Source organism: Micropterus salmoides, unplaced genomic scaffold (assembly GCF_014851395.1).
Source record: "Micropterus salmoides isolate LMB-PRFRI ecotype aquatic unplaced genomic scaffold, ASM1485139v1 Ms_hic_scaffold_19, whole genome shotgun sequence".
Lineage (NCBI taxonomy): Eukaryota > Metazoa > Chordata > Actinopteri > Centrarchiformes > Centrarchidae > Micropterus > Micropterus salmoides.
In genome coordinates, this window is record NW_024041039.1 from 28948120 (window position 1) to 28974343 (window position 26224).

The following is a 26224-nucleotide window of genomic DNA, read 5'->3' on the forward strand; positions in this document are numbered from 1 at the left end:
GTCGTAGGTCATCAACCATGAGTCAGTGCATGGCCGAAGCAAGATCAACAAAGACATTCACATCTGACAGCAAGAGACCATTTTTGAACAGGGGTTAACACCACCCGTACTTATACAACCACCTGTTATCAGTCATGCATGACAAAGGAAACTTGTCCCCCCAATATTTTTAATTAAATCAGACACATGTCATCAGATCCCTCCAAAAGTTGAAAGACAGCTAATTTGTTCCCCTCCATATTCAGCTTTTAAACGACTCCAGAACACACTGGATGAGTGGCATTTACTGAAGACCTCTAGTTTTACGTTGGTGTTCATGTCAGCGCCAGTGAACACAACAGCTGTGCGCTCAGGATTTGGTCCAGTCTCTCTACAGTCTGTCTGCAGGCAACAGTGAAGCACGGCGGAGGTTCCTTGCAAATTTGGGGCTGCATTTCTGCAAATGATTTTCCAATTTGAGGCTAGCCCAGTCTTTGAGCCTGTAACCTTTGTGCTTTTCCTTCCAGCTCTGTTATTAGGTGAGGGATCCAAGGTTTAAAGTTTGGATATTCGCTGGAATGGTGCTGTTTAGGCAGAGGCTGATGTAATCCACAATGACAGAAACTCTATCATTCAGATCTCGATCAAAAATACACCAGTCAGTGCAAACCAGGGAGCCTTGGATTGTATAATATAAATATAGGAACCATTTTAAAAATCAATTACTATTGTAATCAAAAACATTGCTCTGAAGCTCATTTCTGAGGCTGTTCTGTAAATAGTTTTCAAATAAATATAACAACTTCTGATTAACCCCGACCAATTTCACACTTAAATAAGTTCCAGTTAGTCCCGCCCACAGCCAGGTTAAGCCCCACCCATTCCGAGTACAGCTACAGAAAATTGAATTTGTTGAGAAGATAAAAGATACAGTTAGTGGTGTACTTGCTCATCCCTACTAATTATACACTGCAGATAAGTCATACATCAAACTCCAAACAAAGATACTATATATAGATACTTTTGTGGTAAACAGCAAAAGACTAGTGTCACCAGTGAAAAGAGTTCCTGAGCACGGCCTTAAGGGCCTTCCAGAAAGGAGGCGATACCTGCTGTGCTTGCCAACTATTTTCAACTTTGACTGCGGTGTGCGCTGGAGCTTGCGATGCGGTGCATGAAGTTAATGGGTTTCATAGCACTACTGGGGTGGTCTGTCTGCAAGGCCCTTTTTACATGTCAACCACAACAAATTTGGATTTCAACTTCTATTAACATGAAATAGTATAAAGGTAGTTAAGTTGTTTGAACATGAAACTGTTAGTTTGAATAACTTAAAAGTATGAAGTTAAAAAAAGTTTGTGTAACTAACAAAACAATGTTGAGACAACTAGAACACTATACAGTAGTTCGATCAACTTTATGAACTTGAATTTATGAGTTGAAACAAAGGTAATCTTCAAGTTAAGTTAACGTGCATTTTCAAGGCAGCAGGTGAACTTGCATTTCCAAGTTAAACTAACTTGAAATGTCTTATATAGTTAGTTATCTGAACTTAAAAATGTGAGTTGAAAGGGTGTAGAATTGTAGAGAAGAGAATGCAAGTTTCCTTGAATGGACAAAGTAATATAGATCGTTGTTTTATTTAAACACTATCAAGTTCAATCAATAAATGATTATTAATTAAACAAATTGTATAATGTAACATCATGAGTTGAAACAAAGCTTTCCTTAAAGCTGAGTTCACTCACATTTTTAAGGCAGCAATTGAATTTAAGTTTTTAAGTTGAACCACTTTGATCATTTTTACAGTTTACCTTCTTTCTTTTTTTTTCAGTGCACCTTCTCAACCGCTGCCTTGGTGTTTGTGTTGGGGGCAATATACCAGACTACAACAGTTTTAGGGAGATGATGGGGGCAGGGACAGGGTCAGCATCTCCAGGTTGGGCTTACACACCTTGATGTTGCTACATCACCTGTTATTGATGTAAATGCAGACCCAGCCACCTTCATCATCCCTGATTGTCTCTTTCTGTCGGACCTGATGATCATGAAGTTGTTCAGGCTGACCTCGACATCAGAGACCATCTCATCAAGCCAGGTCAATGCGAAGATGCAAATGTCCATGAAGGCCAATTCCATTCAGCAAGTCCATTTTATTCCATAGTGAACAGACATTTGACAGGATGGTAGAGGGGGAGATTTAAAATGTCCCAGAGGAGAAAATGGTTCTTTAAAACTCAACAAACCTTCCAAGAGTCCTCAACATCAAGTGTCAGTTTTCCCCTTCTAAACGTGTCTTCTTCCCTTTGAATCGTTCTTTGAAATTAAAGTACTTTCCTGTACGTGTCCTCTTCAATGTCCATCCTGCTAGCCATGTGTATATATATCTGGCCAAAGCTTCAACAGCTGAAATCTGGAAAGACACCACATGAATTCCACAGTCAGAATCTAGGCAGGATGATGAAACAACTTTTACTTCTTTTATTTTGTTGCAGCCAGTGAATATGAATTCTCTGTGTGTTTCAGCAAAACCTTTCACATTACCCATGGTCATTTGATTCATTGTTAATACAAAAAATCTAGATTAGTGCAGCTTTAACTAAAAATGCATCTCCTTTACTCTATTTTACAAATGTGTACCACATGGGTAGCTTCTTGGATTGTCCAATAATGGCTTTTCTTCTCATACCACACACACATGCCTCTCCACCTCATCCATGTATATCTCAAATCTTGTATGATCGTGTGGATGCGCATCACATCCACACGCTGGCGCACAGCGCTTGCCTCGATAAGGAAACATGTAATAACAATACATGAAACTGTGCTCTCCTATTTGCTCGACACATTGAAAATGGCATCAATTGAAATATAATTTGTCCTCCTGTTCACTTTATTTATGAAAATAAATTTCAATGCATGCAAGTAGGCCTATTAATTAATATGATCTTTATGTGCGTACGCATGGTTCAGAGTTTACTTACCGGACCGCACATTTTCCCGTCAAGTTTGCTTTTTATAGATCACAACCTTTGCTTGGGAAGCGGCGTACGCACGTTTCCAGCCCTGTTTTTTACGTACGCACCGTTTACAAATGAGACCCCAGGACTGTCAGGTACAGAACGTAGCAGCATAATGCTAATAGAATAGAACATGAGCTTAAGACACTTGAAAGACTGGGCAAAAAAGATATTGTTGTTAATCTTCTCTCTAAAGTTTCAGAACTGAACAAAATGGTCCACAGGCACAGAACATAAAAATGGTGAACTGAAATAATCCATACAAACACTGCCAGCCTCAACATGTAAAATACAGCTGAGTGAAACAGTATAGGACTACAAACTAGACTGATGAGGGATAATCTTATTTTCACAAGAGTAACAGAAGCCAACAAAGAAAACATGGAGGATGCTAAAAAACCTTTTGAAAACAAGAACTTAACATTTCAGAGAATAACTTTTACAACATCACATTTGCCAGAGTGCATAGGCTCGGGAGGGGAAAGACCTACTCAGAGGCAGCCCACTCTACCAATAGGCCCACTGGACCCTGGCAGATCATCACTAAATGTGAACATTTTAAACAACAGGAGCTTGTTAGCATGGGGCAAAGACTAAAAGAAGAACAGCTTGGTATAAATGACTAGTTCCTCCCAACAATCATGTATCATGGATCAAGGTACTGCTGCTGATTTTCTACGCCAAAAGATCAAAGAGTTGTGAGTCTCCGTCTTGAGGAACTATATATTAACAATGCACTTTTCATTACTCTCTGGTTATACTAAGGGCTACCACATGAAATGAGATTCAATGAAAGAACTAAACATTTGTTATACAGCTAGAATGGAAACGTAGAGGGGTGGGGATGATGCAGCACGGCTTTGCACATACCATATTCTGTCTATAGATATGGATCAGTTTGTAACGACCTCATTACTATCTGTCTATTTGCATTATGCATCTCTTTTTCCTGTCTCCCTTTTCCATCTTATGTTCTTCTTCTTCTTGTCGGGAGCTTTTATCGTTGCTGTATTTCATTGCATCATTGTCCAGGTTCATTTATTACATTTACTCATTTAGCTGATGCTTTTATCCAAAGCCACTTACAATTGCTTTACATGTCAGAGGTCGCACGCCTCTGGAGCAACTAGGAGTTAAGTGTCTTGCTCAGGGACACAGGGGGGGGATTGAACCCAGGTCTTTCACACCAAAGGCATGTGTCTTATCCATTGTCCCATCGCCACCCTCGGCCTAGCTCTCAATTGCCACTGAAATGTTTAATTAAAAAAGGCCAACAGGAGTGCTTTCTGGCTGCTAGGAGGCATACCCATGACCTGCTGCCAAAATCAGCTTTTTTCCTTGACCCTGATGAGGGCAGACACTCTCCTGAGGGTCTGGGAGTTGCTCCATACTATACTTCCAGCCAATACAATAAATGGAGCTGCGAATTCAGGCCTTCCTACTTCACCCTTGGTGAGCCATCATGTCCAACCTTTCGGCTCTTGGCATTGGGAGCCCCCTCCTTCTTGCAGCCATCCTTGAACCTAACCCTTTCTTCCTTATACATTCTATGAAAAATGTATTCATTTTAAACAAGTAACAACAACCAACCCTGTCTCCTAGAAATTTAATTTATATGCTACTAATTTGCGACATTAGCTAAGTTTGGATGACAGCCAAATTAAATGTTCTATTAACGTAATAAGAAAAGGTGCTAATAAATGTATCTGCAAAACTTAACATACTTTATTAGCTTTCCACTCAGTGCATCAGTAATGTTGGATAGCTATGTTTACATACTCAAGCTTTTGGTTCTGATATGAGAAAGCTCTTGGTCTAGAATTAATAAGAAAAACACAGGGACTTGAAGCATGAGACGGGATGTGTTAACATTTAAGAATTTACCTGAAACCACCATCTTTTCTTAACATTAACCATAGGGCTTTTCTTGCCTGAACCTAACCACACACTCAGGATGTAAACCCCAGGCTCTGGTGTCATAGTCCTGCGCTTTGAATGCACCCCGACCATTTTCTTACGACTTCTGCTCAGTATAGCACTTCTTTGACTGAAACAAGTAACAATTCAGTAAATATATATAAATGGATTATGTTGGAGAAAATGTATTATCATATGCACGCATATTATTATTTTGTTTGCAGAAGATATTATCTTAAAGAGACTTTAAATAGATGAAGTGTGGAAATAATTTGTCACACTGTAAAATTCTGACTATAGCCCGAGGTTAATATTACTATTAATATTGAAATATTTTCAGGTAATTTATTATGTACACAAACCACTCAAACAACCTTTATTGAATGCCAAAATGTTACTAAAAAAACATCACTGGTGTCTGCAAGCTAGCAGTAGAATATATGAAGTTCACTACACTCAATTAGGACACTACATAGAATTTGCTTTGAGAAAATGCTTTGATAGCAGACATCAGCTATGGCAAAACCTTGAAGACCCAATACCTCAAAAGTAGGAGCATCTCACTCTTAATTTGAACTGTAGCATTTGGAAAAGCTAACCTTTCTTGGCCTGGGAGCACATCAGCTATGCTGGAGCTTCATAAGAGGCACGTTGGCTCTCTGGATAATGAAGACTCGTCTTGGTAAGCTACTTAGCTTTAAATCTATGGCTATGTCCCCCCTCATTCCTCCCCAGCTTCTGGTTACAAAAAAAGTCCAGCCGAAACAGAATCATCTGCAACATTACCAACAAACAATGCAGCTTCATGCTCTACAACTCAGAAAAGTTTTTTTTACTCTGTATGTCCTGTGCTTGGGGTAAAGAAAGAACTCTTTATATTTAAATATAAAATAAACAAATGTGTCCAAAGCATCTCACAGCGCTTTTCCCTGCCATTTTTATGTGCCGGCTCTATTTTTGCTGGAACAGCTAGTGTCTCCGAAGCGTGAAATTTACTTGTGAATGTATATAAAGGTCTGTATTTATTGGCAGTTGATTTAAACGAGAAGTTTAATTAATTTGTCTCTGACTTTGTCCACACACATACACAGCGAAACTACTTTTTTTTGTGTTTGTAGTATGGGAGAGAGAGAGGGATGCTTATGTGTATTTATGCACATATGCAAAAAGTCAACAACTCTAAACTCTGTCATTAATGTGGCTGCTGATGAACAGATGGTGTGTTTCTGAAACTGTGTACTGCGACACAACTGGATGCCATGTACATTCAGGGTAAGAGCCATGGACGTTGAACAACAACCAACATTAGCTTTCCTGCCAATGTTTCCTTGTTATCTGCAAACATGGACAACCTGCACCTTGGCTTGATGATCACATCATCACATCCTATATCATTTTGCTTTTCCTTTTAAATCAGTGTGTAAAACTCACTTAGACATGATTTTTGACTATAAAAAAGGAATGTGTGATTTTTTTGTACCAATTTTAATCGATCTGATGTCCCAGCGTCCTCAGCAGAACAACATCATTTGTGAGCACCTTGATGTTGACAGTCATTGGGAAATGAACAGAAGTTTCACTTTTTGTTGACCCACCAACCAGCTAGACCTCCTCCCTCTGCGGACTTTGTGGCTCTATAATAACGTCACACTACTTTGTCCTTTGTTCCCGATGGACTCCACTCATAATTACTTCAGCAGATAGAGTTCTTTGTCACTTAAATGTTTTGGGTTTTTGCTGAAAAGACTGATGCTGTTATTTTTCTTGGGAGGAGAGTTTTTGTAACTGAAACTAGAATTGTTTAAGGATGAAAAATCTCTGACCATGTGCATGTAATGCTGCCTCCAGAGAAAGTAATCCAGTCTGGGAATTGGGTATCATACATTTTCTCCTTTTATTCTAATCATGAGAACTTATATTTATATACAAACCTAACCCTAACCCTAAACCAGCACAATTTTGAGTTCCACAATATTGCTTATCACACCCTAAAAGAAGTATGTTACACAACAGGTCCTTCTATAAGTGCTGCACAGAACATTTTACATACAAGGCCTGTAATGGAACACAGCCCTGCTAAATCTATCCCTGGTAGTGTTTAAGTGGTTGCCACACACACTGATTATTTTGTCACTGCAGAGGAAAGAGAAACCAATGACCCTCCCACCCCTACTAGTCCTAGCACATGCATCTCAAGAGCCATTTGCATCTCTTGGGTCTACAGCATTATACCTTCCCCAACACTTGAACATGTGAAGCAGGTTTTCAATGTTCAAAAACTGACTGGTTTTCTGTGTCCTCATGGCAGTGTGACATCCAGAGGCCATGTTTTAATAGCATGGCAAATGTGTGAAAGTAAAGGCTAACCTTTCATCACATATACTGAAGCAATACATTTTGAATTGAGTAAACACTGGAACAATGAGCCCAGGCAATACAGTTCCAAAAACATATATACTTCCTATGAATAACATCTTTATAGAGAGTTTATATGTTGGGAGATAAAATTTATTTTAGGATTACTTCAACATATGAGAAATAAATTGATGGTATATCGATTTTTTTTCTGCAAATGTATTTCAATTGGGAATTCCTTTAGTATATGCGTGTGGCAACTTGTATTTTACTTGTATGCTCACTCCCTGATCTTACGCAATGTTTTAAACCACTTTACTAACCATGGCAAGACTTACCTTCTTCTGTGCTGAATGATTAAGAGAGACACACTGTATCTGTAATTTATGGGAGACATGGACTGCAAGATGCAGCTCAGATGCTGTATTGCAGTGGTCGGGGATAGGCGGCCCACGGCAATAATATCTGGCCCGTGGCCAGATTGCTTTGATAGCAGACATCAGCTATGGCAAAACCTTGAAGACCCAATACCTCAAAAGTAGGAGCATCTCACTCTTAATTTGAACTGTAGCATTTGGAAAAGCTAACCTTTCTTGGCCTGGGAGCACATCAGCTATGCTGGAGCTTCATAAGAGGAGGCACGTTGGCTCTCTGGATAATGAAGACTCGTCTTGGTAAGCTACTTAGCTTTAAATCTATGGCTATGTCCCCCCTCATTCCTCCCCAGCTTCTGGTTACAAAAAAACAAGATGGTGAAGGCCAAAATGCCAAACTCAAGGTTTCAAAACAGTAGTCCACAAACCAATAAGTGAGATCACATTCTCAGCGGGTGTGTTGCTGAGTGGAAAGAGCCTGTTAGTAACGTGAACTGGTTGGTGGTGAACTGTGGGCTTCTGCTTAAAGCTATGTTTCACAGAACATGAATGTGTTCATCTTATTCCTGTGATAGACTGATAGCCTGTGCAAGTTGTTTACCGGCCTTTTACATAAATCATGAATAGGAACTAGTCCATAGTGAAAATGGATGGATAGTGGATCAGTCTGCTGCCTAAAGGCTGCTCTTCTGCACACGTTTAAATTGATTCAATTCATTGTAGTGAAAATGTCTTCACATAGATTTTTCTGACTCTCTATCCAGTCCTATTTCCCATTTCAATTATCTAACCACATGCTGTACATGCACATGCTGACGCATCTATAGTCACAAACTGAGCTGTTGCATAAACTCAGAGCTCTGAGTGGATTTTTTTGGAGGATGGAAACATCTTCTTTCCAAAGAATAGTTGGCCTTAGAGAGACAGATATTTTACAGCAGGGGATGGAGCACTGAGGGACATTGTTGGTAATAAAGATAAGGTGAAATAAAAAGAGTGGAAGAGAGAGGGAGAATCCATTAGGATTTTTACTGCCCTCAAACAGTATATATCCTTAGGGCACAGGGACAGGGAGTGGTTGCCTCCAAAGTGCTATTGATCACATCACTGTGTTATCTTCGCCACTTCAGAGTATATAAGTCATGCCTGCCCACAGGAAGTATTGGTGTTTGTGTGTGTGTGTTTAGATATGTGCGTGTGTGTCACAATGGGAATCTACTGCATGCATGTGTGGGTGGGTGAAGCACATATCGACAGCAGCAGCTTGCCACGCCAATGACCTGCAGTGTCAAGTTATTGAGCTGGACCATAATGCAGAGTGATTACGCTGCAATGTTAATTCATCCAGCAAGTCCAATACTAACAGTGTCACCCTGGACATACAAACACACATACAAAGGCTCTGAGTTCTTTCTAATGAGCTCACTCAAGCAGACAAACACTGAACCCCGCTGAGAACCAATTCTGAGTCGCAATAAGCAGTTCCGACACTTGCAGTTGCATTACCAATTTGTTATCAACGGTGATCCATTACAGAGATCTATTGTCAATCTGTCACTAATCATCATCAATCAACCACAATCTGTGGGCTGATGATTATGTCAAGGAATGTACAAGTGGCATAGTCTTTGGTTACTACAGTGAACCTGGTCGTGTAATATTTTCATCCTCAAAAAGGTTGCCAGAAAGGTTAAGAACCCCTGCAATAGCTGCTCCCTGTTCAGCACTTTGCTGGTATGTGATCCTCCCTTGATGACGGTGACGGCAAGTAACGCCCCTAAGCACCATTTGTGGAAACCAGCTGCAATACTTATAGTAATAATAACCGGTAAAACAGTTTACTGCCATCAGACTGCTTTAGTGTGACGATTTTACTTCAAGTTTGCACATTGCCGCTCAGCATTTGCATCGACCCAGTGCACCTGAGATCCGCTGTCATATTTGATCTGTGCGAGGGAGTGTGCTTCCCACTCTGAGCATACTTTTAGTGAGGCGCTTGTTATTGTCATATTATAAGGTCATAAAAATATTATGCTGAAGCTTTTAGTAAAACAAGTCATACAAAATGTTGTTTTTATGCATTAGCTAACATAAAATATAGGTGATTGTTTAAATAAACAAATTTAGAGAGCAATCAAGCGACAAGACCAAAAGAGACTCTCCCTTCTATCCTGTACCATGAAATCTCCTAAGATGCGTTATTCAATTGAAATGTGAAAAATTGAAGTGTATGTACTGAAGCAACCAAAGAAAATCTCTCCTTCACTTAGTTTTACATTTTGGAAAAGCTTCATTTTGGGGTGAAAGAAATGGCCTTTTAGTCTGGATGGAGGACTGAAACAGAGAGAAAATATGCATTTATAAATGTAATCTTAATGTGCGCTCTGTAGTCTTTACTGTACGAACTCCAAGGCAACATAACACTTTAATGGCACAGGTAAAGTTCAAGTACTACAATCAAATTAATACTACATTAATGTTGCTGTAAATTTAAATATCCTGTCTCCCCGCAAGCTGAGATGGACTAAAGACAGAAAAAAGGAGAGGAAAACCACAAGAATGAGACAATAGACTTTCAGGTTCGATGGCAGATCGTTTTCCTTTGTCCACTTTTATCACTCTCTGTGCCAAAGAGCTCTGTCTCAGCATATTGATTAAACAATGTGTATTGTGCAGGAGATGTAGTGATTGTCTCTAAGAGCTCACATGGCCTTAATATCAACAATCTCTACTGAAAGTCAGAGAGGTGATCGAGAACAGTCACGTGGCGAAGAATAAAGTTCACATGAAGGAATGAGAATGGATGGATTTATGAATCCAAATAACGTTTTCAAATAAAACATAGTACTTTTAACTTGTGTGCGCGGGTTAATTATCTTGTGGGAACAAATTATTATCTCATGAAAAATAAGCTACAGGTTTTTGTCTACGTACATGTTCTTGTAGCAAAACTAATGTCATGTGACCATTTTTCTTGTTAAGAGTCTGTGTGAGAGAGTTTAACTCCAATGTCCATGGCGCTGTGTGCAGTCCAAGAATGATTTCTCAGCTTGCTCGGTCCAAATCACTTTGTCCTTAAAATTTCCCATGAGCCACCACTAATGATGCCTCGACTTCAGCGTAATTCGGAATCCAATTTCAACAAAACAAGCACATTCCTAGGAAACTCATCACCTGTGTCTTTGTTTGTGGTTTTGGAAGCTTTTGGATTTGCCCTCTAATGGTGATAACATGTCCCAGGAAGGTCACTTATTCTGAAAGCCACTGAAATTTCTCAGACTAGCTTTTTGACCATTATTTGCCTCTTTTGATGGTGAGGATGTAATCAAATCATCTACATACTGGAGAAGTGCATTTCCACCTGAAAAAAATGAAGCTTTCCAGGTTTTCCTTTAAACCTGTGTTAAAGGTTCAATGTGTAATGTTTCTGAGGATTTATCAATAGACATGCAATATAAGATCCAAAACTATGTTTTCAGTGATGTGTAAAGACCTTACATAATAAATCATTATGTTTTTATTACATTATAATGAGCCATTTATATCTCCATAACATGGAAGTCGTCATGTTTCTACAGTAGCTGAAAACGGACAAACAGCGCTACAGAGCACGTTTTGTAACTACAGTCTTCTTGTTCTACTTCTGGTATAATTCCGGCAGTGCAGACACTCATCACTATGTTGAATACGTACGTTAGAAGAAGAATAAGTAATAATAATATACTGGAGGGGTCTGCCAATAAGTTTTGCATCAGAGCAATATTTTCAACCATTAGAGGGTGGATGAGAATATAAACAGTAATATTGACTTGCATTGACTTGATGTTTGGTTTGCTCAGTCAGTAAAGTGCAGGTCTCAAAACCCAAGGGTTGAGGGTTCAATCCCACTTCTCTTCAACAAATGGATTCTGCAGTGAATGTTTCTCAGATCATGTGCTGCACTGTTTCAGTGTTTGATCCACATCCATCAACCTACGGACGCTTTGCAATTCCCCAGTATCTTCAGGCAGAGGACATTAAGGGGAATAACGCTCTCTGACGGCTCTTTCAGAGGCGTGTCAAGCAGGCTACGGACTCATTTATGCGGCATTTAGACCAAACGCGAATTTACGCAATGCTCTTCGCGGGGTTTTTTATCGCTAGACAACTGCTGAATGTTCACAGACAATGCGATAACACGGAAAAACACAACTCGCCATAACTACCGCTGTACACATTTTGCTGTGATTAAATAGCAATAAATGGGTCAAACTGATGCCAAAATAACTACAATATGATGCAGATTTGTTAAACATATGAATTCATGCTTTGTCAGGTCTGTCAGCAGAACAGCAGGACAACAACTTCTAAAATGTTTGCTTTCTGAATGGAATTCGGATCAATCAGGGCTATGCTATACTAAGTTGGTCACAGTAAAGTACAATGATAGCTGGAATAAAGTTACAGTCACATGTTTTCTGAACTCACCAGGTAGTTCAACCTCCTCGCTTTCTTTTCTCCCACCAATGTCCAATTTTATCCGGTTTTTATATAAATATGAAGTAGTGCCAAACGACGCTAACAACAACACTAGAACCAGATGTGCACGGAATCTAGCTGCTGAGAAGCTCGAGTGAATAAATCAACGTTGTAATCCCAAAAACTAAAGTAAAAAGCTAATTTAATAAAAGTAGTTTACTCCGAGCTCACCCCGCTCTGCTCTTCTCTCCCAAGTTTAGCAGCTCTTCGCCGGCCAGCAGATTTTCAATCCCCCGCTCTGCCTGGCCCTCTCCACACAACGCTCTGAAGCCGTCGGTGACGTACAGACAATCTCAACGTTGATAGGCTATCGCGACTGCAGCGCCATGCGAATTTCTTGCTTGAGTTGAAAATATTGGTCAAGACCCTTTGGCGTCGCTTGTGAACGCCCTGGGTACCCCTTTAGCGTTATTTTTAGACGTTTAAGGCTCCATGTTCAAGTTAGCAATGCTTAGCAACAACAAATATATAATGTCCGGTAAAGTTAGCAACAATAAATGTGCAACGCCCGGTTAGATTTTCAAAATAAAACATCGGCATTTTGAAACGGCACGTTATCAAAGTTGTGAAGCATTGCTTTTTTTTTTAGGCACAAAAACTACTTGGTTAAGGTTAGGAAAAGATCGTGTTAAGGTTAAAATAACTACGTCCGTCAGTTAACACATAAGTTAACTTACATAACTCACGTCACTTCAATTTCACACAGGACCTCCTGGTTCTGGCCCTCCATCCACCCCAACCACCTCCTTACTCAGTCTTTTCTGTTAAATATCATATACTTACCTTTACCCCACTGCATTGAACTACGATGATACAAGGATCCCCAGTGTGTAACAAACTGAAAATGGGTCTAGACCATGCGTCCATATGTCACAAGTCAGGGAGTGAGAACAAGTTTTGCATAGAACTATAATGTTGGCTTTTAACAGTGACTGATAACAAACGATATTCACTGCTTTTCTTCCACTTTCAGGGGCTACTGCTGTTGCATGGGCAATAATCAGATTGGCCCTTTATGAGCCCCATATCGGATCTGTTTTTTGCCCATAGTGCGTGTGGCATCCCTCGTAACTCATGTCTGTGTGAAAACAGAACTTTGAGTGTAACTGGGTATTAACTGACGTGCACCAAAATTGCGGTGCGGAGTGGCTCATGGAAAAGGTGTAAATGTGTTCAACAACGTAGTTTAAATGTTTGTGATTGTAAAAGACATTTAGTGTTTCAGTCTCACACCACCGATGATCATCTGCTCCTGTTTTGGAACTCTACACCTGAGTGTTTTTTCTCTGCCCAGCCCTCAGCACCATTTTGCTCTACCCAACGACCCAGATCTTTCCATTACAAATCTGTTGGTTTGACCCCAGAGACATGAGCTGAACCAATAATCTCTGTATAGTTCTGAAGACAGGTTTACTGCTGCTGCACATTTATTTGCCCAATACAACCATTCAGTGAAGTGTTTGTCATGAAGATCACTTCCTGTTGTCAGTGTGTGTGTGTGTGTGTGTGTGTGTGTGTGTGTGTGTGTGTGTGTCTTCGCTGCCAAAGCAAGTGTCTATTGATAGGTCTTGACCCTGTAAGTACACGAAGCCACTCACACATAAAACAACTCATCTGGACTGTAACATATTATTTGTGGAGCTTCTTTTTTCTCCACCTAACCACCTCCAACCCTGCTCCACCTGCAACTAAGGTGATGTTTCTTGTGACAATCTTGCATACCAACCCTGAGGTTTACTCTGATGTTGCTGTTCTAAATGAATTATTGTGTCATTGCTACTGTGGCGTGTACGTCTGTTTCTGTGTTTGTTTTGGTAGTGGTGTTCTCACATGTTCATGGGTTAGATGGTGGATCTCTGTATGTCCTCGGCTCCTCGTTAGTCAGTTCATCACTTTGTCCTCTGCTACGTCCACAGCTGTGCCATTTGAAGCATGGCGTTGGTCTCTTCCTTTCTCTCATTCATCACCTTTTCAGCATGGACGCCATGATTTTCCACATCCTGCAGGTGTCCAGTGTCACAGTTGGCATTGGGTCGCACGTGGAATGCCACTATTTTCCTTGTGAGCCTTGGTTGGGCGAGTCAGAGGCCCCATCTCAATGCGCCCCCTAAACCCGCAGGCCCTGAACCCTCATATCAATGCACTATTGTTGGTCAAAACAGCATCATTAAGCAAAAATTTAAATAAACAGTTGAATATACTAGCTGTGTAATAAGGTGATTGCATTTCTCTGATCTTAAATCCATGTTTTTTCTGACCATGTTAACATCATGGTTGATTGCTCCTTCCATGCCTGTTTGTTTGTTTACCGTTTTTTCTTTAATAAGGCGGATTTGCAACAAGTCCTCCGACCTGAACGACAACATAGGTCATATTAACCAACCTCCATATATGACTCGCTCATATATGAGCGTATCCTAAAATAGCAACCATACCGTTGGTGTTTTCCATGCCTCCCAACACAACACTTTCAAATGCTGTTTCGTGATCGGACCTATGTTTCGGAAATCAAACACGTGGAGACTGTAGCAACACAAAGGTGGTGAACCGTAACTACAAGCACAGATTGTTGCACACCTGTTGGCTTCACCGGTCAACATGCATAAAATCACTGACTTAGGTTTAGACACACAACCCTGTGAAAGATAGGGTAAGGGTCTACGTGGGTCTGTCAGCGCCATTAAGACTAATATAGCTAGCTAGCTAACGCTTACGTTACAAAGCTAACGTAGCTAAAGCTACAACACAACTTGATTAAAAAACAAATCTATCTTGTTTCGCCAGTTTCCTGGGTGAAAAGCAGCTAATTCACTATCCTTACACCCAACCCACCACCACCAAAAAAACTTTCTGGCTATTTTTACCGTCTTTGCCATGAGTTGTATTGCCTTTAGAGGTCGCTGCCACAATAAACATGTGTTGTAAATTTGTGTGGCTAAAACGACCTATATGGTTGTTTTTCTGTGGAGGACAGGCTCTGGATTTGCTGTGATTTTCTCTCGCTTCTGGGCTTCCCCTAGTAACCCCTGTGTTTCACATCACAACGCTATGAACTACCTTAGGCAAAAGTCTGCAGAAATGCAGACTTACAAAAAGGGTGCAAATAGGGCTCAAAATATCTGCGAAAGAGCCCACTTGACTTTTGACAGTGAGACAGCCCTAAGCACTCACCGAGGGAATCACCGAGAATGTGCCACAAAGTCTGTGCGTCTGAGAGTGTGGACATTGAGATTGGGCCAGAGAGTCTCATCAGGCCCTTTTTTGCAGGAAGGGTATATAGGAAGGTGGTGTGCTGGGAGTGGCCCTGATTGCATGCTGCTTTGTGCTTGGTTTGTGTTCGAAACTAAACTTCCCCTTCTCGTAGAGACAGTTCCAGACGCTGGAGGAGTTCATGCCCGGATGACCATCACCTGTGTATTTACAACACTGCAAAGGATTGTTAGATGGCCCTGTCCCTGCCTGTGTTTTCCTTTCCCTACTCTTTGTCTGTTCTAGTCATTAAGTTTCCCAACCTGCACACAAATGCCAGCAAATGAGACAATGCACTTACAGCAGCACGTCAGCCCACGTTGCAAGAGATAAACTCAGGCACTTTCGTCAAGCCAAGCTACAATCAGGATGGTCAGTGTCTGGTGTTTGTAGGTTGTAAATGTTACTGTACAACACTTCAAATCTAGACTTATTTGTTAATATACAGTTTAGTTTAAATACTTTCTGTTGTGTCCCTATTCTGAAGTTTCAGAAAAGCTTATCAGGCTGTCCGAGATCACATATAACGCTACTATGTACAGTTCTACTCTGCAATCATCCAGTCTGCTCTCTGCATATCCATCACTGTCCGATTTGGATTAGCTACCAAACAAGACAGGAACAGACTACAACGTATACTGAGGACTGCAGAAAACATTATTGGTGACAACCTGCCCTCCTTTCAGGACTTATGCATCTCCAGAGTCAGGAAACGAGCAGGAAACATCACTGCAGACTCATCACACGCTGGACATAACCTTTTTTCTTTTAACTTCTCCCCCTCTCGTAGGTGCAAGAACCCTGTAACAACAAACATCCACTTATTGTTTAGGTTGAATTTGTTTTTGACATATAAGATGTTAAGCGGTCTAATAATTAATCCTGATAAACATCTAAAATTAACAATATTTACCAAATTAATCTGGATTATCAATTTTGCCATTAAAAGTTGAACTTTGATTATGGTTATGAGATGTTTAGAACTCCAAATATGTGGTATAATTTTGCATGTAGATCTGCTTACCCTATTTTAGATCTTCTTTGTTTAGCCAAAAAGATATTGGCTATGGAGAATATTTGTAATCTCATCAAATGCTTCAAAGTTTCAGAATGTCCTAGATAGATTATGTACGTTTTTTCGATGATTAGAATGGAAAAATGCTTTTCAACCTTGTGTTTTGGCTGAAGCAATTTCTTCTTTTGTGAATAACCTCTAAATGTGAGGAGGAACAGAGGGAGGCCCAACATCTTCCCTGCTCCTTCTTCCTTAACTCCATTCAGACGAAAACCAAGCTTACAACTCGTCTGTGATTTGTCTTCAGTTTTTTAATTATGAATTTAACAGTGACATTCGTCTAGATTCATTATCTGAAGACCTTGGTGTAAAATAACTTATTTCAAAGACCTGTATACAAAAATGGATTAAACACTCATTTCCAAACCAAGGGATTTGGTTTGGAAATGAAACCCTGTCCTCTGAGGTCAGAGCAGGTTAATGGCATTATATCAAACTCTGTTTGCGTCATGATTTATTAGCAAGCATCTCAGGACTGGAAGTCCTATGAACTGAACTGAGTATTTTTTCGCAAAACACTCCTAAATGTTTCTCTTTTGACCTTCCACACAATAATGTGGAATTAATGTGATTAATGACAGGAGAAAGTAGGAGTGATAACATGCATACTTTCGAGATGGCGCAGCAGATGGCTGCCTCAGTGTGTTGGTGCGTTTTGTCTTTTTTTGTTTGCAAATTCAGTTTTCTGCTGTAGTAATCAGAGCTCTTTCATCAGAGATGAGCTTCAGCGAATTTATTGCCCATTTTTGGATGTGGTGGATGGAGTCTGTGTTGGAGAAACCTTTGGCTGAGCCAGATGTCCTCAGGTCCTCTCACACACTGTCCCTTTCAATGAAATACTATAATCCACAAGGGTTAAACCCAGTATGAGTTATTTGTTAATCCAAGTGCATATTACAAGTGAATCCGAGCTGATCCCAGGGAGCAACTGATCAAATTCCGTATTACATTCATTCACATACCTTCTTATGCTCCTCCTTGTGTGTACCTTTGTAAACGTTTCCAGTTTGACTTTTGACACCATTATTTTCTCAACTTGTCCTACTCCAGCAAAATTGGCCCTACCTAGAAACAATGGTGTATTTTCCCAGCAGCACATTATAAAAAAATAAAAGCTTTATTGCCATACTGTTTACATCAATCAATATGAAATATTATTTGCAATCTTATCTTGTGTTGTCCCACCTCAAATCGAATACTGATCCTCTCCTGGACCCCACGCAGTAAACATGGTCCGCAATGCCATCCTCCGGCACTTGGACTCCTCAGAAACCTACACCAGGATCCTGCTTGTGGATTTCGGTTCTGCCTTCAACACAGTCATCCTGGCCCTGCTGCAGGACAAGCTCTCCCAGCTGAGTGTGCTTGCGTCCACCTGCAGGTGGATCACAGACTTCATGTCTGACAGGACGCAGGACGTGAAGCTGAAAAGACAAGTCTCCAACTCCTGGGCAAACAGCACCCATTCCCCTCAAGGCTGCGTTCTTTCCCCTCAGCTCATCTCCCTGTACACCAACAGCTGCACCTCCAGTCACCAGTCTGTCAATCTCCTGATGTTTGCGGATGACACCACCATTACTGGGCTTATTTCCGGTGGGGATTAGTACACCTACAGGTGGTAGACTGACCATTCTGGCGACCTGTCACAGAACAACCTGGAACCCACAGTTCTAAAGACACTGGAGACCATCTCCAGTGTGGATTACAGAAAGAGCCCCGCTCTAAACTTACTACTGTGAACTTTAGCACATCCCTGCACTCTGTACGGCTCTTTTATTTACATAATAGTCATATTGTACATATTAATTATTTGATAAAAATAACAATATTTATAATTATTATCTTATTCTTCTTGACTTACAGTACTTGTTTTATCTTTCTTTACATTTTCCAATTACTATTTTTATTATAATGCTCCAAAATACCAAAGCGAATTCCTTGTATGTGTATGTTATCACAACCCTGCCAGAGCCTAATACTCACTGAAAACGTGTTTGACTTCCTGCTGAGAATAAGGATGCGCCTCTGGTCGGTTGTACGACTGGTTCGTGGTAACCCCACACTCCAGCAGCACCTGCAAGACACCCCAGGGGACATAGTTGTAAGCCTTCTCCAAGTCCACAAAACAAAAGTAGACTGGATGGGCAAACTCCCATGAGCATATCCCATGCTTCACTGTTCCACAGCCAGGATGGAACTAAAGCATTCTTCCATTAGGTCATTTTCATGACATTGTCTGGTGAAAGTTTTTGCTTTGATGCATGCTGTTTCTATGAAAATGTTTGTTAATACTGTTTAAAATGAGTTAAAATAGATGTATTGGAAAGGAAGGAATTTTATAGTTAAGTTGCTCATATAGGATTTTCTATCCCAATATTTGCTAATAGGATGGCAAACATATGTGTATTTGCATAAAATACACTTAAGGTTTTTTTGTAAATATTTTGACAGTTGTTGCGCAAGTGTTTAGATAAATCTATGCTACTATTATTTACTATAAAAATTTGTGGTGACCTTGGATATTTTCAGATAAGGTGACTTTCAATAAATGTTTAGATGTAAAGATTTAAAAATTTTTCCATCATTTACAGTAGTGAAGGGAGGAGTTGCACAAAAGTATGGTTAATGCATTTAGATTCAATTTATGTAAATGACATGGTAACATTGTATGCAAATTTATTATTTTAACCAAACAGGTCAGCAAGGCATCACAGGACATTTTCATGGAAATCAGTCTATGTGTTAAGGCTTGTATTATGTGGACACAGGGCCCAGGAGACGGAATATAAGGTTAACAGACTTTATTACAAAAATGTGCAGCGATGGTGAAGGCAGGTACGGCTTGGTTTGAGCAGGGGACAGGCAGGTAGAAGCTGGTGAGGTCCAGGTTCCAGAGAAGTTTGGCTGAAGATCCAGGAAGTGAAGAACTCAGGCGTACACTTGGGAATCTTGAAGCAAAAGATAAACAATGGTTACACAAGAGACTAGAAATTGTGGATACTACGTAGATACTCTAGAAACTAGAGATGGCCTGCAGTACTCAACCACGAGATGGTAAGGAATAATTTGTCAACGAGTCACAGGAAGCCCATGACTTCAGCCATCACTTGATTGGTAGATTAGGGCCCGTTGTGAAACTCTGCCAGGTGTCCAGATTGCCGTCACACCCAAAAGACACCCACTCAAAGTAAGGGAACATGGGAGAAACAAGAGAAAACCCTCAGAGCCACAGCACTGCCTGTGACACCATGAAAGATACCTTGTTATGGTGTGGTGAAAAAGAATTTCTAACCTCCAGATCAGGTCAGGAGGTCAGCAAACTCAATATCCATCCCTCTGGGCACAACAAGTATCTTCTCTAAATTCAATTTGGCTAGAAGTTGTCAGAATATCTTGCTGTGAAGCAAAGTGTTGGACTGAGACATAGAGACACAGAAGGGAAAGCTATGAATACTGATGAAAGCTTCAAGGGAGCTGAAATGTGCTTTTGGAATCAATTGAGCCAGCTTCTGCCGATAGACAGCAAGTGTCTAAATACTTTATACTAATATATATTTCAAATGACTGGCATATTGCATTTTTAATTAGAGCAAAGTACTTCAGAGTAACCAAAAAAAACTCACCAAAAGGCCTAAGTGAGTGAACTTTCTGTGAAGAGAATGAAAAGGAGAAAGCGGTGAGAGACAGAAAGAGGGACGGAGGGAAATAAAGAAACACTTACCCTGTACTCACCTCAGCGGCGAGTAAGCCAGAGTGTGGTCTGCGCTGTATTGTGAAAAGCGTGGGCCAATTGACTGTGACACCTCATTTTTTACCCTGAACAGAGGAACACACTGGAACAGAGGTACAATGACATTGCTGTCACCCACGCTGCTGTGCAGGTGATCGGCGGCTTTCTTCAACACACATGGCAAAATGAGACTCACCCAGCTATTACCTGAGCACCACTGAGGAGTGATTCAAAGTTGGGTTTACTCACAAAATAGAGACTTTGTAGTTTTGTCAAGTTTTCTACCCAAAGCAGAAACTGTCTGGATCTACTAGTCTGGAAAAACAGTTTCTGTGTCTAAAATATTTGCAGTCATTTTAATTTGTGATCAATACAAAAAAATTGATATTTGATGGGTTGTGGTTGAGGGTAGCACTATTACACCTCAGCATAGGTTTTTGAAAATACCCTTAATTAATCACTGATTTAATGCACCAAGTGAAAAGCACACTAAGTGACCCATATTGAAAACACCTCTGGGTCTAGCTAAACGCTCATGGGGGACCTTCCAGAGGGGACTTCAGTCAGTTCCTGTGACAGTTGTGACTGCTGGCTGCTATTCTCAGCTCAAAATTATAAGAAAAAATACATGAGGACCACAGTGGAGAGGCAGGGTGAACTGACAGATTATGCACTCACATTGATAGGGCAGAGAAGTCACAACTAGGCACATTGTGGAAGACTACATGGAGTGATTGTTAAAGAAATTAGATGCTATTTGATGATGTAGGTAATTTGATTTAACTAGGCTTAATTTCATAGATTTAGCCACACTGGAATTATCCTTTAGGAGCCAGTGTGAGTAGGGATACATGTGTGAAGACCTATTGAGCACCATAAATGTTTGTCTTAAAACCTTTTCTGACTCTGACCTTTCATCCTCCTCCAGACTACTTCCATAGAGGGAGGGAGGGAGGGAGGGAGAGAGGGCTTGTCAAAGTGTTCACTTTTTCTCTCTCTCTTTGAGAGAAGGAGAGAGGGCCAAAAAGAGAGAGCTGCTCTTATTAGCCATGGCAGGCCTGGGTGGGTCTGTGTGATAGAGATAGATGGTCCTCATGTGACCAACACACATTCATGTGCACACACCAAGACTATACTACACTTTTACTGCTATCACACTCTTTATCAGACACGCACACACACCATGCTGAGAAAACACTTCCTCCTCTGGGAAACAGTGGAAGCAGGTTATGTGTTGATGATGGTGAAAAATTTACATTTTATCACCAAAACACGTGGACGGAATTATCAGCAGTGTGTATTTTGGGTGTGCCTGAAGCTTGTCCAACCCTGGTCAAATCCACTAATTCACAGCATGGCTGTAGAAATGTGGCCCTGACATGTAGAGGATATGCCAACAAAACTAAAACTAATTTAAATTCACCTGATGGGGCATTGCAAATAAGCACAGACACTATCCTGTTAAAATACCTATTACACTGGCTTGGATGTCCAACAGCAATACTTGCCTCCTTTTGGACATTTTTGCAATTGTGCATTTTGGCTGGATGAACTGCACAGAGAGGCAAATTATGAGCAGCCTGATTAGTGAGTGTGTCTGTGAGATTGGCTGCTGCAGGGATTATAGCATGTGAGGCTGGAAATGAGAGGCTGATTCATGGTCTGGGCTGAATTTCAGAAAAAGAAGAAGTTAAGAGAAGTTAAAAGCCATTTTTTCATCCATCTTCTCTATGTTTAAAGTGTCCAGATGTTGAGACAAACTGTTGTGTCATGCAGCCTTGGCCGATCCCTGAGCTTCTTAATCTGACAAATTTGGGAAATCTGCCATAAAATTTGGTAGAATCACTGTAAAAAACATCTTTCTTGTCCAGGTGCACAGACTATAATGTCTGCCTTCTTTCATTCCACATTAAAGTCTAAGTCTAAATAAACTGCTGTGTGTAATGAAGGAACATGTCAACCCCGTGTCAGTCAGACCTGCAAACTCTAGAGTAGTGAAAAAGGTGACATGAAAATAAATAAAGTCAGGGAGTTCTGGGGTATTCTCTGCTGGAAGAACATCTGAATGATTTTAATATGCAAATGAAGCCATTTGGAGCCTTTTAAGATTCCAATAGGAGAAAACAATATCTTGTTTTAATAATTTTACTGCATTTCGATTATTTCAAGCACAATGTCTAACAACAGGCAAGATGGGCTACAGGACACGCTGACACACTGATGGACACACACACACACAGAGGAGTGATAACATTATGTATTATGTGTTGCATTGTTAATCGGAATCTACAAAGTAACTAAAGCTGTAAGATAAATATAGTGGAGTAAAGAGTACAATATGTAAATGTGCTTACTTTCCAGCTGATGTTATTTACGTTGTGTTGTTCTGGCACTTTATTTGCTCAGGCTGCAGGTAATCAAACGTGACTCACGGCAAACGCTCGCGTGCCACGGACAATCATTCCCGCGCAATTATCTTCAGCCTGTATTATTCATTCAGATTTACCGATATGGTCGGTTGGTTTTTCGATGAGTAATAGAATAGAATTATATAGATAGTAGCCTATATCCCATCTTTGCTGAGCAACAGTTTTGGGCAAAAGGAATTAAAGGCCTGTCCCAAATATAGGCAGGGTGAGTTCAGTGATAATAGCAAATAAAAGCCCGGGCTATTGAAAGTTTGATGGTACTAAACTACTGATTGGACAATCCAATAAGCTTGATGCTAGCCTGGATCAATGGACAATCAAGGTTTTGTTGGCTTGAAAAAAAAATTATGGACAGGCACTAGACTTATGCTTAAGTTTTATTATTCGGATAATTATAAAAAAAAACTACTTCTGGATCTTTCCCAAACAAACACAAAAACCAATGGCAATTTCTGTAAGAAAAAAACAACCCCAGATTCTGTCCAGATGATCTGTACTATTAAATACAGATCATCAATGTTCATAAACGACAATACATAATAAGCCATGACAACAACATGCAATTGATGGTAGGGGTGTATAGAACTGAATGAGGTAGGAGATTAAGTTAATAAAGTAAAACAATGTCTTTCATATGTTCTTATGTATGCATGTTCAAAATGTAAGTGTCCACAAACTTGATAAAGACTTTGGATATTTCATTTTAACCGCTCTTCTCTTTTTTGTTCACTTTGATTCTGTTTTGATTCTTTTCGCCTCTCCATCCAAAGCTTTAAAAGGCTAAACTGTTTTTTTTCCTCATGTTTTTCCCGTCCTTTCTGCTACATCCCCGTTCCACACTACATACTAATTATATATAAAGTATATATTAGGAATTCAACTATTCTGTTTTGGCAGTACAAGAAAGTGTGGATTACAAGTAGGTTGTTCCACAGAGAGAAACGTTGGCATCAAAAACAGCAGTGAATTATTTCCCTCAAAGATTATAGAGCGCTGTCCAGCAGTAAACTTCTGAGCAGCCTGTGACTCCTCCAACATTTTGGCAGATAAGTAAAACAGCGATGCAATAAATTACATTGTACACTTGATTTCTTAATTGTTTTGCTTCCTTTTAATTAATTTAGGCTATTACAATAAAAAAATCGAACCATTTTGTTTCTGCCTACCTATTAAAACTCACAGGTAGTGGCTGATCTGATGCCACCAAAAAGGAGTAATGTCACCATCTTAACAGGTGGGAGGTTGGCGTCAGTACGTTGACACTGAAGAAGGTAATACAGAATTTAAGATGAAAACAATATTTCAAATAAGGCAATGAGCCAGAGAAGAGAAGATTTTCTGCAGAGTCACACAATCAGTTCACAGTCAGTCACACAATGTCACATAGTGGGGTTGGAGCAACCTGCCAGCATTTGTCTCAGGCGTGTCTTGAGGAAAATAAAGTCATTGTCAGCAGGAATGTAAAAGCTGAAGACAGAACCATTTCTTCAGAGTGACAACACTTCAGTAAATAAAACCTAATGAAAAAATGACAGTAATACAAACTGGCGTGCTGGCGGAATGAGTGTGCAGTATAGGACCGAAGAATAACAGTATCGATGAAAGAGTTAACATGTCGTAATAATAACAATAAAAAGAATAACATTCAAGCATTCAGTGCATTCATACCAGGAAATGATGATGCAAACTTGATTCTGAGGTATTTTGTTGAGGAGTCCAACATCACCAAGGCAGGAACACTATCAGGACTAAACTACACATCACCTCTGCAGGGACTAAAAAAAGTCCTCTCGTATTTCATCTAATTCTTCATCATGCGAGCGTAGTATGTGGTTTTCGGCAGCCCTCATCACCTTACTGGTACACAGTGTGCCTGAATTTGCCTCTTTGGACATGAGATGGAGGTAAAGGTGAACTGTGCTGCTGGACTGGATAGCTGTCTTTGTCTATGACTAACTTACCTTTCAGGCCGTGTTACTAACTAATCTGGCACCTGGCTATGTTACTGCCTACCTGTCTGCTTGTTAACGTTTCTTTCTCTCGCCTTTGCTGCATCACTTTCTTTTCTGCGTGGTGGAGTGTATTGTTTTATCCACTTTAGGGCTGCCTATAAGGCGCCTTGTATAAGATGACGTAGCCCTGACATGGTGTTTGAGAGCTGCAGCCCTGGTTAAAAGGTTGCACATAATTTTATTTAAGCCCTATTACCTAAAGCTCATGACTACTGAATATCACAATCTAACAATAATATTGCACTGCCTCAGAAAGCATGGTATCACAAGTGTAGTGAACCAACCAGTGGACATTTAATTATTTCATGCCAAAAGTAAACAACCAAGCAAAACCACCATCTCCTGTGGAGTTAAGACAACTGACTCTACTCCTGACTGTCAAAATGACAATTTAACCTTCTCCAGAGACATAACCTCACCCTGAACCAGGCTGTGAGGACCTCAGCAGTCATAAACTAAAGGCATAAACTGAGACCCTCCCTCACACACACACACACACACCAAACACTGCCTCTCCCTTTTCGCGCTGATGTAAATACTGATAAGAATGCCAGATGCCAGAAATATGTTTCTCATTATAATGTTTCTCATTATAATGAGAAACATTATAATGTTTCTCTTATAATGTTTCTCAAACTAAGCAGCTAGTTGTAGCTTTGTTTAGTTACATAATCTTTAAAAGTTAGTTAGTGGCCACTTCAGTTTTGAGTATTTATTACCATGTCGTTATTGTTTAGCAACTATGTGGAAAAGAAGGAACCATAAGGAAAATAATTTGCTGTGCTGTTAATTTCATTAACTTTTGCTCATTAACATTCCTGCCTGTGATTTATACCAATGCCATGCTTAAACACCTTCTTAGATATTTTGTTATTAGAACATGTAACAATCAATATTATCACTATGAAATGTTGTTATAACTTATAACGGTGTAACTGTTTATGGTATTTAAGAAAATAGTTGATTTTGTGGAGGAGGAACAAAGCCCTCCTACCTGGGGACACGCACCAAGGGACATTTGCTCTTCTCTCTGCTCTTCTCGCTTGCTCCTGCGACCTCTCCTAGCAACGTCCAGCATCCAAGAGCTTCGGCCCGGGGAAAATCTCTGCAACTTCAAGTTTTCTTCTTATAGAAATTTGGCAATATTCACGAGGTCCCGCGAACCTTCGGTGAATTTACCTTTTGTTTGGTTTGTATAAAGTTATCAGACCGTTTAACACACGCAACTTTTAATTCAGAAACAACCAAGTTTCTTTTAAGCCTTTATTTCAGTTCGAATTAACTTTCACTAGCCTACTCCCAAGGACAGCGTTTGGAGGCTAGTCAACTGAATCAAGAACAACTCCAGTAGCCTTCTAACTCAGGAGCAATCCAGGGATAATGGCCCGTTTGCTGCAAAGAGTTTCCCGCAAACCAAAACAGACGAGGACTCAGACATCCCCATTGGCAAAGACCAGCTCGAGCTGGCCATGTGGCGTGCCAAGCCACCGAGGGCCGTGAAAGCAACAAATGAGCCAGCGATCGTGAGCCTCCAAAAGCAAAACCTCTTTCGCATTTTGGGAGTTG

General features: G+C 40.3%; 1 long non-coding RNA gene across 1 annotated transcript; it reads right to left on the reverse strand.

Annotated features, from left to right (window-relative positions):
* Positions 1-19273: 19273 nt before the first annotated feature.
* Positions 19274-21560, reverse strand: LOC119910951. The gene is made up of 2 exons (XR_005445725.1): positions 20209-21560; positions 19274-19435 (listed from the first exon to the last, which is right to left on the reverse strand). It is a non-coding gene; the product is annotated as an uncharacterized LOC119910951 (long non-coding RNA).
* Positions 21561-26224: the final 4664 nt, after the last annotated feature.